Source organism: Macaca nemestrina, chromosome 7 (assembly GCF_043159975.1).
Source record: "Macaca nemestrina isolate mMacNem1 chromosome 7, mMacNem.hap1, whole genome shotgun sequence".
Taxonomy (NCBI): domain Eukaryota; kingdom Metazoa; phylum Chordata; class Mammalia; order Primates; family Cercopithecidae; genus Macaca; species Macaca nemestrina.
The window spans coordinates 81292938-81306443 of NC_092131.1; positions in this window are offsets into that span (position 1 = coordinate 81292938).

The following is a 13506-nucleotide window of genomic DNA, read 5'->3' on the forward strand; positions in this document are numbered from 1 at the left end:
CAAAAGAAAGGAACCTCAAGGAAGACAAGGGATTCAAAAAGTTGCATGTTTCAAAGAAAAAAAAAGTCCAACTGAATGAAAATCCACAAAATCTGAAATTCAGTAAAGAATTTTGTATGTGTTATAAAAGGATGAAAGTTCTTCTGGGTCTGAAAATATGGCACACTAAGGTAATATTTCAACCCATTCCTGTAGAATACTTGGAAATGCTTCATAAGTAAAAAAAAAACAGTGGGTGAATACCAACTAAGTTTGAAAGGAAGAAGAGAAATCAGCAGGTGCTGAAATGAAGAGGGATCACAAATACAGAGCTATAAATATGTAAGCTGATATTATAGCTTACATGAATGCCTATTTTAAAAAAATGACACACCACCTTCCCATAATTAACAGTTCTGATTTAAATTGCTCAATTTTGCAAAATTTGGACAAATGATAAAAGTAACTTATCTCTTCTTCCCTGTGTTGATCAACAAACAATTGTATACAAAGAACTGTAAAACAATGTAGGTATTTGGGTCACTGATACAAGACAATGGGACTTCATCACTTGGTGGAGGAATTGCTACTAGGTATAGAGTTGCCTGATATTTGGCTAATGTATTCAACAATATATGTTCTGAAAGTTGAGCTAATAACACTATTATGTTGGCTAATATCAAACAAGATTTTGAGATATTTACAAAAATAGTAATGTGGTATATAAAAATATCTGATTTCTAACGGTAACACCACAGCTCCTGCTAATACTACTGTGGTTTGCTGCCTACATTCATGATAGAGGAAATAGTACATTTCAGTTACAGCTTATTAAAATGAAGATGTAATTTTTTTTCCATAAAATTCCAGGCCTTTAATGCCTACCCATGGACCTCATGGATGTTATTGGATCACAGGTTAAGAAGTTTTGCTTTATGTGTATTATCACATTTAATCGCTACATGGTCCCTGTGAAATAAGGATTATTGTTGTTTAATGAGAAAACTGAGTGATAGACAGTTTGAATCTTTTCCCCCATATTGCATGACAGGTAAATTGTGAAGCTAGGATTCTAACAGAGGTAAACTGACTCCCAACATATTTGCTTTCATTTTTTAAATTTTAAGCTAAAGTTTTATGCATTGCATGCATTATTACATTTATATAGGTCTATATCTATCTGGCCAATTTTATTGTCAATCAATTCACAAGTCACATCTATAATGCTTTCATTGCACTTTTATAATATATTTAATATTTGTTAGGACAATTTCTCTGTCAATAGCCTACAATATTTTAATATCCATATTAATTATCTAAATTTAAGAGACAATGTTAAAATTCGGGTTTATTTAAGTATACTCTCTATCTTTTTTTTTTTTGAGACGGAGTCTCGCTCTGTCGCCTAGGCTGGAGTGCAGTGGAGGGATCTCGGCTCACTGCAACCTCCGCCCTTCCAGGTTTAAACAATTGTCTGCCTCAGCCTCTGGAGTAGCTGGGATGGCAGGCACGTGCAACCACACCCTGCTCATTTTATTTTTTGTATTTTTAGTAGAGACGGGATTTCACCATCTTAGCCAGGCTGATCTTGAACTCCTGACCTCTTGATCCACCTGCTTCAGCCTCCCAAGGTGTTGGGATTACAGGTGTGAGCCACCGCGCCCGGCCTATTTAAGTATACTCTCACAGACACTAAAATTTATTTTTTTGAGGTACAGGAAATGAGTTTTACCAATGTATAGGATATCACAACAATGAAGTCATAGAACATTACCATCCCCTTACAAAGTTTTCTTATCTTTGTAGTCACTTCCATTCCCTTTAACCTTTAAAAAAAAAAATTAGAAGTAAACATTAAGCCAGAGAAGATGGGAAGAATTTTTTACCAGACCAAATAAATAAATAAGTATAGACCATAATGGAAGATTGAAAAGTTGTTTTATATTTTTATTTTCTGTATAAAAAAGCCTCTTTTAAACAAGTTTTGAAAAATAAGTTTAGATAAATTGAAGCAGTGTTATGTAAACACAATAACAGACCACTAAAACAGATTGTATAATATTAAGATTACATTTAAGATTTGAGAGGGATTGTGATGAGTGAGGGTTAGAAACAGAATTGTGCAGAAAGAAGAGCAAAATGGGGATAATGACATTCCCTTTAGCGAGGGGTATCAAGTGTATGACAAAGTGTGCACTTGACTTTCATCTATTAACAAGCAGAGGGAGTAATAAGGTAACATGTGACTCTGAATCCGGTTCTGGCTGCCAAGTATATATTTCTTGAAGTGAAAATTTTTAAAAAAAGAAAACTTGTAAGAAATCAGATTGTCTTTGTGTTAACCAATAGGGATATCTGTTATAGTCAGCTATAGTTCCCAGATTTTAGAAACATAATTTAATAAAAATTGAAAAAGTATAGCTTGGTTTCATAGCCTCAAATTTTCAAAAAGAAGACTCGAATTAATTCAAAAGCACAGCATCAAGATTGTGTAGAATTATTTTCAACTTTCTCTATCAGCAATATCAAAATGAACTTTCACAAAAGGGTAAAATAAAACCAATATTGTGGCAATGATAGCTTACCCGGCTCACTGTATTTTATTTCTCTCATTTCTGTAACACCAAACTCCTGTAATTTGTTTCTAAATAATCCTAATTTACTTTGTCTCTATTATGTCTTAAAAGCTAGTGCACTCAACTTTTTCCTCTCCACTGAGTGAGTTTTCTTATACTAAATTTCTCCTTGAAAGATCACATTTGTTACCTTAACTCTACCTGTATGTTCTTATGTTTTCAAAACTCAGCATTAACCAGGATCTCTCTTGAGAAAATCAAACATGTATATCTACTGTACTTCTGAACCTCTCCACTTTATGTCTCAGGGGTTTCTTAAATTCAAGATATCTAAAATGGGACTCATGATTTCCCTTCTAAATTCCACATGTTAATTTATAGTTCCACCAACAATTCAGACAGCTAGTGAGAAGTCTCAGATATTTTGTTTATAAGGACCTTACCTTTATCTGTATACATAATCTACAAGTCTTGCCAATTTTATTTAATTATTATGCATCAAATCTGGGCAACCACTTATTTCTGGGTCCAACCTTCCAATTTAGACCTTCATTCCTCTTTGGCCTAGGATGTTTGAATGTACTTCTGATATTTGTCTTCTATACTCTTCAAATTCATTCTCCACTTTACCAATTGATTGATTTATCTGAAACATAGACCTGATATTACTCATTTGGTTAAAATCCTCCAAAACTTCCAACTTACCTAAAAACCTAAAATTTTTAATGTGCATATGATGATTTGCATGGCCTCATTCCATCTGCTTTTTAGTTTTGCCTCCTCCCATATACCTTGCACTTTGGCAATAACAACTATTTAGAAAGCACTAAACACATCATACTAAGCCATGATTACATGTCTTTATCCAAACTCTTCCATCTGCCTTAAATAGACATACTCATGCCATTCTCTATTCCCCTGCTAATCAACACCCTGTCTTTTAATACTCAGCACCACATGTCACTTCCTCCAGAGTGTCTTCTAACACCTCTCCTTTGTAAGGTTAACTACAATTAATCTATTTTTCATGGTACCCTAAACAACCCTTTAATGATGTTTTGAATATTGCAATAAAATACTACTTTAATAAAATACTACTTTATGTCCCTATCTCTTTTACTCCTTTCTCCTAACGACAGAGATTCCTTAAAAGCATTTGCATTTGTCTTTGAATTAACACAGCCTGATATTTACCTGATGCCTAATAGACCTCAACAAATGATGGCAGAAATGAAATGGGAAAAGAAATAGAAGCTTACATGGGTTGCCTTGTAAAGGGATTAAAAATATGCCTACACATGAAATATTTTATTTTATTTGGATATTCAAATGCCTCTTGTACCTTTTCAATGAATGATCATGAATGTTATTCTGTCTATTCATATATCATGAAGAGATTCCAGCTAAAGTAGAGGTAATCCTAACTCCACTAGTCCATGACTCTAATTATACTATGCCTCCATTAGAGCCTAAGTTTCAGTCCCTAAGACTTAGGCACTAATCGAATTATAACTACTAAATAATAATGTGTGTGTGAAGATACAGAAAAATTATGAACATTAATTTGTGTTTGGCATTTTAATTCTTGAAATCTCTGATTTGATTCTTCTCTAAAACTATTGCCTCTTGTTTAATGCCTCATACATCTTTACTACCATTAAAGATGGTGTGCAGGCTAGACAAAGGGGACAGAATTCAACTTATACACTCAATCAGTTTACCCAAATTAATCTACCCAAAAAAGGAACATAAGCGATTTTTTAATGTATACATCTATTTAAAAACAAAACTATGAGAGCTATAGTTTGATTGTTGTTTTTGGTTTGTATGTTTGTTTGTTTTTCAATTATCCGAGACTTCCAAACTTAGCTATCTAGTTTTTGACCCTGATTCTCTTCTGGAGAGTGCCACGATTTTCTCTTTAGCACTCTTCCTCTCCTGGTTAGACTTTTTAAGCACTCACCAAAGAAACTTGTGATTAATGACAGTTAGAACTTATTGGACTTGAAGGACAAATGCTTGCTTCACCAGTTAAGGGAACGAGCTAATCAAAATGAAGAAGTGCAGGGCAAGGAAGAACAGGGAGAGAAACGAATGCAGTGAATCCGTATGGATTCGCTTGAAGTGATGAGCTGAACTGTTAACTTTTCATTTACTGCATCACAAACTTGACTCAACCTTTGTCTGTATTAAGAATAATGGAGCAGTTCTTATAAAAGAGTGTAAAACTTCTCAAATTAAGCCTCCCCCCTCTTATTTTTATAGCTTTTGGTTGGTATTATTCCAGCTTTTTCACAGTAAATGTTTCACAATATCTTTCATAGATTGAAAAAGTTTTCCACCTCCACAGTTACAAATCCTGCTATAACAAACCGAACTGGCTGTCTCTTCAGGGACTGTGCTTCATACTTCAGCACGAAATTGAGACTGAACTTTTTATTTGCTGAAAAAGTGACACAATTTTCTTTTATATAGTGTTGTCTCATTCTTTGCTTTTACAATGACCTCAGAGGAGTGGGTACCTCAAATATTTCAGTGCTAGATTGTGTGTGAACTAGAGATGAATCAGTCTTGAAAAGGAGGTAGAAATCCTTTTTGGTGGAAGGGCGCCAGGTAACATCTCAGAGTTTGTCATGTTGATATTTGCTATGTGTTTCATCAAAAAATTGCACTGTTGATAGAAACTCAGGCATCTAGGAATGCAATGTAGCTGGCTATATGTTCTTTATTCTAACTAATCTCAGCAGAGCAAAAGAGGTTTAGAAAAACAAGGATGAAAGCTACCATTGCCTGAAAATGTTTGTATGTGTATAATAGTACTTACAAAGTGGAAAAACAAACTATGTACTTTCTACTTCCTGTGAGAAAAAAATCTAATCACAAAATTATGCCTACACTGCAGAAAAATTTATGTGAGGATATGATATATTAGGACATGATGTAAAGGGGGCTTTACAGTACTTGAAAATTTAAAATACCCTCCGAGTTTTTTTTTTTTTTTTAACATTTGATTCTCCAGGAAGGATTGATTTGCATATTTCTTTAAAATATCTCTGCTTATATGTCCTAGTCTATCTGGTAAAACATCACATGGACCAAGCTGAATGACAGCTAAAAACATGCGATAGTTAAAAAATAGATAAAGTAGGGCCAGGCACAGTGGCTCACTCCTGTAATCCCAGCACTTTGGGAGGCCAAGGCGGGCAGATCACGAGGTCAGGAGATCGTGACCATCCTGGCTAACATGGTGAAACCTCGTCTCTACTAAAAAAAAAAAAAAAAAAAAAAAAAAAACAAAGAAATTAGCCAGGCGTGGTGGCATGTGCCTGTAGTCCCAGCTACTCAGGAGGCTGAGGCAGGAGAATTGCTTGAACTCAGGAAGCAGAAGTTGCCGTGAGACAAGATCAAGCCGCTGCACTCCAGCCTGGGTGACAGAGCGAGACTCCTTCTCAAAAAATATATATAACTCTATACATATATATAACTCTATATATATAACAATATAACTATATATATATATAACTATATATGTAGTAATCTGGCCTTTATTATTTCTATGCTTTTCTTTGTCAAAAATACCCTTTACTTCCCTTAATAATCTTCTCAGAGAAAGCACTTGTTGTTCTATTTAGATGTCTCCAGGGGGCGATAAAGCAAGACATCAAATCTCCTCTGCAAATGACTCAAGGGCTCCAGTGCAGTAAGGGAATCAATGTTCCCAAAGCTGTTGGACATCAGATGTCTGTTTAGTTTGGCAGATGAAGTGGCTAGTACTTTTCCTTCAGTCAATTTACTGGAAGCCCCTCCCTTTCTTATTCCTTCCCCTCTTCTCATACACATAAGCTCCCTAGGGGTTCACAGTACTTTCAAACATTTTTTAAATGTTCATTTTGTTCTGTTATTAACAGAGCTTTTTATTCTAATATACAAGTGTTTCATAATTTCCCTTCTTAAAAAACAACTCTCATGTTTCAGGAGACTATTCTGTAGTATATCTCCTGGGATAAATTTTAATACTTAAGTGCAATCTTTGAAAACTACTTTGATATCTTATTATTAGTTTTATTCATATGACTTAACTTCCTTCTCATTAGTAAGGATTCAAGTTTTCTATCTCCTTGTTGAAATCATGTGATGTGTTTTCAGTGCAGTCCATTTTGTGGTCAATTCACACAATGTATACTCTAGAAATTTAGAATGGAAAAAAAATGTAGATTAGAAGCTCAAAGGGATGCAACTCTGAATCTGATTCTAAAATCTCATTGAAAAGACACAAGAAATAGAACAGCAAAAACAATGTTGGAAAGGAAAAATGAAGTGGGAGGAATGATGCTATCTGATTTTAGGACTTAACATAATGCTATAGTAATCAAGATATTGTGGTATTGTTGAAAGGATAGACACATAGATCAATGCAATGAAAAGAGTCAAGAAACAAACCTACACAAATATGTCCAATTGATTTCTGACAAAGGTGTAAAAGCTATTCAATAGAGAATGGTGAATTTTGTCAATAAATCATGTTAGAACAATTGGACAACCATATGCAACAAAAAAGAATCTCAACCTAAAGCTCTTTCCATATATTAAAAAAAAATTCTCAAAATTGGATCAGATCTAAATATAAAATGTAATACTTCAACCTTTTAGGAGAAAGCATAAGAAAATCATTATAATCTGTGATTAGGTAAAGAGCTCTTAAAGATGACACAAAAACACATCACATAAAAGAAAAGGAGTTGATAAATGGGTTTTATGAAAATTAAAAATGTTTCTTTCATTAAAGACCCTAGTAAGAAAATTAAAAAGACAAGCTATAGAATGCAAGAATATACTTTGAAAGCATACATCTAACCAGGAACTTGTAAGAAAATATATATACTCACTGTACTTTTTACTGGAAGGAAACAATTGACTAAAAAATGGGCAAAAGACTTGAACAGACACGTCACTAAAGAGGATATATGGATAGAAAATAAACGCATGAAAAGATGTTCAATGTAAGAACATCAATTTAATGTCATCGGGGACATGCAAATTATAACTGAAATGAAATTCCACTACTAGATTTATAAGAATAACTAAAGTAAAGAATACTAATAGTATGAAATGCTGATGAGAATGAAAAGCAATCAGAACTCTTATAATTTGCTGCTAGGAATGCAAAATGTTTTGAGTATATTTTTTACAAGGTAACTGATGATGTGCAGTCTTGTGTTTTTTCTCTTTTAGCTTAAACTGACATTTCAATTGTTTGTATTTTTTTTTTTTAATATGAGAAGAACTATTGCATTGACCTTCTTTATATAGCCTTTAGTACCTAATAAAGTATAATTCTTTAACTCATTATATATTTGCTGATATTATTTTTATTTCATGTAATTGGTAACAACTAATAATTTTAATGTCTCAGAACCAACATCATGAATTTGCTTTCTGACTGGATAAAAATATAAAACTTGTCTGTGTACTTAAATTTATAGTTGTTGGAGTCTGAAAATAAAAGGAGTTTGGTGTTTTTGGGTTGTCATTTTTTTCTTGCCTTACTAAAATAAGTGTCCTATGTAGCTAAATTAATTGCCTTGTAATCTTGAAGAATTCATCTTAAAATTAAATTGTGGGGTATAGATTACTTTTAAATCTACAGGAAGCTCTGCCTCAGGGTTCCCCAAGCTCCGGGCCATGGACCAGTACCAGCGCATAGCCTGTACAGCTTAGGAACCAAGCCACACAGCAGGAGGTGAGCAGTGGGCAAGTGAGCAAAGCTTCATCTGTATTACAGCCTCTCCCCATCACTGTCATTACCACCTGAGCTCCGCATCCTGTCAGATCAATGGCAGCATTAGACACTCATTGGAGCATGAACCCTATTGGGAATCGAGCATATGAGGGATCTAGGTTGCCTGCCTTTATGAGAATCTAATGCCTGATGATCTGTTGCTGTCTCCAGCGACCAGATGGGACCAGCTAGTTGCAGGAAAACAAGCTCAGGGGTCCCACTTACAGTGAACTGTGTAATTATTTCATTATATATTACAAGGTAACAATAATAGAAAGAAAGTACACAATAAATGTAATGCATTTAAATCCTGAAACAATCCCCCATCTTCAACCCAGAATGCGGAAAAGTTGCCTTCCACGAAACCAGTCCCAGTTGCTGCAAAGTTTGGAGAACCGCTGCTCTGCATGACCATGTTTTCCAAGGAGACCAGAAAGAAAAACATAGATTAAAAGATTGCATTGTTGTACATGAACTATGCAAAGATTAATATATCCTTTCATTTTGCTTTAATACTGCCTTTGTCTACACTTTAGATGACAGAATGGCATCAATGTTATGAGAGTTAATACGCAAGTTACTGCCTGAAGATACGCTCTTAAATGTTGCCCAGAGCAGAATTTCCTTTTGAAATCATCAGACTCCAGACTCAGGGTCATACAATAAGTACCATAAAGCGCCTTTGAGACCCTCCAATTATCAACAGACTTCCCTCGAACCATTCATCCCCATAGGTGATAGATTTCTTGTCCTTTTTCTGTTTTGCTTGGCTCTTGACTTTACAAATAATTTCCTGTTAACAGCTTTGTCTCCCACTTTGGAAATGATGTTTCCAGTGTCATCTGTGGCCTTGACTTCGGGCTTCCCTTCTTGACCTAAGAATGATATATATCCTTTCAGTTATTCTGTCTATAGCTTCTCTGAGTAGACATTTCAGCTGGTGTATTCTGGACCAGGAAGGCTACACTCTCAGCAAAACTTCTCAATCAGCTTTATTATTTAATTTGCTCTGAATATACTGTAGTATTTTATAATGCATGAAGAGTTTCCATTTCTATTATTCATTTATATTATTATCACTATTCATAATAACTAGCTAAGATTCTCAGAACAAAAATAATCATTTCTGTATAAAATATAAGAAAACTGAGGCTTAGAGAGGTAAAGCACCCTGACTACACTTACAGTAGTTTCCTGAAGGATTTAGAGCTCCTACTGAGGCCTGCTGATTCCACTTCCAATGATGTTTTCACAGATCCACACTAAATCTGATTTATCTCCTGGGAGAATTAAACCATAAACAAAAACAGCTGTTTCTTAAAGTTTCTTTTATTTCAACTTACAAATTCTAAAATTCCTAACAGTGGTCTTATGCACTTACTTTCTCGTTTTAAATATAAATATTGAATAGCTATAAACATGCCTTATACCCTGCTCTATACCCAAGCGATATATGACTAGGCCTACAAAAATCAGGTAGTAGTCTAATAGGAAAATTTAATACACTCAGGCTCTTATTTCTCTTCCATTGTTATTAATTTTGCATGAAATGTGCAAATAAATTAACTCTTAGTATCCACTGGTGGTAAGATATGCTGACGCACATGTTTTCTTAGTTTTATGGAGAAATAAAGAATCATCTAGCATAGAGAGGGTCAAGGAAAGAGGAAGAAAATAACTAAAGTTAAGAGCAGTGCCTAGTTTTCAGGAGAAATTATATATGCATTAATTTATACACAAATATACTTGACTCAAATTTTAAAATTATTCCTTTCTATCCTGTTTCATTTAGTAAACACGCTTATTAATCATCTATAATGATATAAGGCATAGTATATCATCTGTGAATGTTCCAAAGCTTCTGAACCTTAGTAAAGAAACACAGATTGAATCACACAATTGCCAAGGTGGCATTGCTATTTGAGTATTTGGCATACCGTGTATATAGTATAAAGAACATACACACAGTAAGTAAACATAAATGCTAGTTACTATGATAATTTCTAGCATCATGAAAGGAGGTTGATAATATCAGAGAGAGAAACAATTGAACTCACATTATGTATGCATAGTGGTTATAATGATGTGTATATCCTGCTCATTAAATAGCTCAAAGTTTTCTAATTTCTCTGTGTAATTCTGGCAATAAAAATCCTATTGAAAGAATTCTTAGATGTAATTCTTTTTTAATTTTTGTCCCCAGGTGAATTTTTATTTTTATTATTTATTGTTTAATATGAAAAAATATTTATCTCATCAAATGTATTATTGTTTGGCTGATAAATGTATTGAGAATTAATCCTGTTTTTTTGTGTGTTTTAACATTTTACTCAAGTTTCTTGTTAATGGACTCAAATATTTTTTGAAAGATACTTTTTTTGCTTCAGATTTGTATTCAATGCCATTAAGAGATTTGCTTGTGTTCTGAAGTGAATTCTCCCTTTTTGTAGTATATATATACACATATATATTTGCATAAATATAAACATGTAGAATTATAATCTATAGAGAGAAAATTGTTTTATATATAGAGAGAGTGAGAGATATGTAGAATTGTAGTTGAGGTATTGTTCATTGTCTTTTCTTTTGTATAGCTATCATGTGATTGTTGGATATAATAGATATAATAATTAGAATACTGGCAAAATAACAGACAACTTCTTACTCCTCAATGGGCCTAGTTTTGGTTCTTTATTAGGTTTGACGTTTTGAAACACAAACATATAAAGCCCAATCTCTTTCTTTAAGAAATCGTATTCTTTACCCTGTATTCTAAAATAGTTCAACCTATATTCAGATAGTATCTCTACTCTTTACAGCTTTCTGCTGGTAAGATTTCTGATTTCAAACATCTTAACAGTTCAGCATGTGTACTTTCTTTGGGGAACATTGTCTATCCCACCCCTAAGTTATGATTTTATTTTTCATATAGAAAAACCACTGACCTTAGTATTTTGCAAAGGCTTTCATATTATTTTCATTTGCTACAAAATTATTATACCTTTTAGAAATGAATATTTAAAATTTTGTCAAAAATGTCACGTCGAGAATTGAACAATAAAGTGGCAAGAGCAGTGGCACATTTCCAAAGACCTTGGTCTCTAGTAAATGTCTCAAGACAGGGAACAAGTACCTAGAACAAGGTCAGTTACACCACAGATATTCCATAAGTGCCTCTGGATAAATGAAAGGATGAGAAAATGAATAGCTATTTAAAGTGGACTTAAAGCAGGCTATATTCTACATCAGTGCAGGGTGTTCTTGATTACCTTTTGGCTCACTCAGATCTTAGAAAATATAAAAATCCTCAGTGAGTCATTTTTCATATTCAGCTAAGTAACTTAGTAATAATAATTATGTTAACACCTCCTTGCTGTAACTCCTATCTCAGAGCAACCTCATCCAAGGCAAAAAGGAATGGTAGGAACAGTGGAAGTGGTACAATTGCAACAATATCTTTCAAGTTCATTACGGTCCCAATCACCAGCACTTCCAGAGAATAAACTGTCAGCTTTCCCATCTAAGAATTAGTCTTTGCAGTTATATTGTTAGGTGAAGAGGTCGAAGCAACATCAATCTGTTCTCTACAATTTATTCAGTTAGACTGATACAGATAGGTAATTGAGAAAAATAGTCCATATATAAAACAACAGATGTTCTCAAGCAAGCTTAAATTTGTATACTAAGACAAAAACCTAAACACAACATTTTTGAGTCCTGCTTCTTTTTTTTTAATCTTACAAGTTAATAAATTAATGAGTAACTCATAAGTGGGGGTTTCTACATTGCCATCCATTCTTTTGCCCAAATCAGGAATTTGCAATCAACTTATGATGGCGTATCATTTTAATGCAAGGAGTTGATTGTGTCCTAAACTGTATATTTGGCATCTATGCAGTTCCTTCTTGGTGCTGTGTTGAAGCTATTCACTTTTCTTCCAAGTATTTGAAAACTATATGATGAGTTTCTTATCCAAATTATGCAAAAAATCACAGCCTTTTCTTTCTCTCATCTTATATATAGTTTTATATTAAACAGTGTTCTTTATTTTTAGTTCAAAACATTTTTATACTTGATAAGTCTTTAACTATTTTTTCCAGATACTACCTAAATATTTTAGTCAATTGTAGCCCTTATTATTTTACTTCCCAACTCATATTATTAAGAAATTGATATTTATTGAATACTTGTGGCTTTTCAGAGACTTTTATTTGATATTTCAATTTTGATGAATGTTTTTTATTATATACATGTTAATCTTATTAAAAAACTTGGAACTCCCACTTTTCAGTTCAAAGACTAATGACATTATCCTCATTTGTTCATTTAACCAAAATGCATCAAGTAATCCTTCATGCCAGGAATTATTCGAAGTCTTCAGTCCACAGTTGTAAGCATTACAGAAAATAAGCTTACATTTTAACACAGGAATACAAACAACAAAAAATAATAAAAACTTAAATAGGTGAGAAAACATTGGATTAGAATTAAGTGTAAGGGAGATAATTAAATTAAGATGCTGTGATTGAGAATGACGAGTAGATACTTCATACTCAATGGTCAGGGAAAACTTTTCTGAGGAGATAACATTGAAGCTGAGATCTAAATTTTTTAAAAATGGTTTGTGCTAATGCTGTAAGTTCTCCCTGTCTTTATATCACTTTTTTGGCATTGTCACTCACCTAGGATTTTATGATTAATGTTGTCATTTTTGTTATTATTCACTTTTCAAATTCACATATAATAAATTTTACTTTTTGATGTACCACCCTGTCAAATTTGATAAATGCTTACAGTCATATAAAACCATGACCACAATCAAACTGCAAAATAGTTCATCACCCCCCAAATAACCCCTGTTGCTGCATTTTATAGTAAACACCTCCCACCAGCCCAGCCCATAGCAAACACTAACGTGTTTTCTGTTCCTATTTTACTTTTCCAGAATGTCATTAGATAGAATCATATCATATAAAATTTTTCTCTCTACCTCCTGTCACTTAGCACATGCATTTGAGATTCATCCATGTTATGTGTATATTATTAATTAGGTCTTTCTATTGCTGACTGGTATTTCATTGCATGCATATGTCACTATTTATTCATTAACCAATGAAGGATGTTTAGGTTTTCCCAGTTTTTGACAGTAATAAATAAGACCATTATAAACCT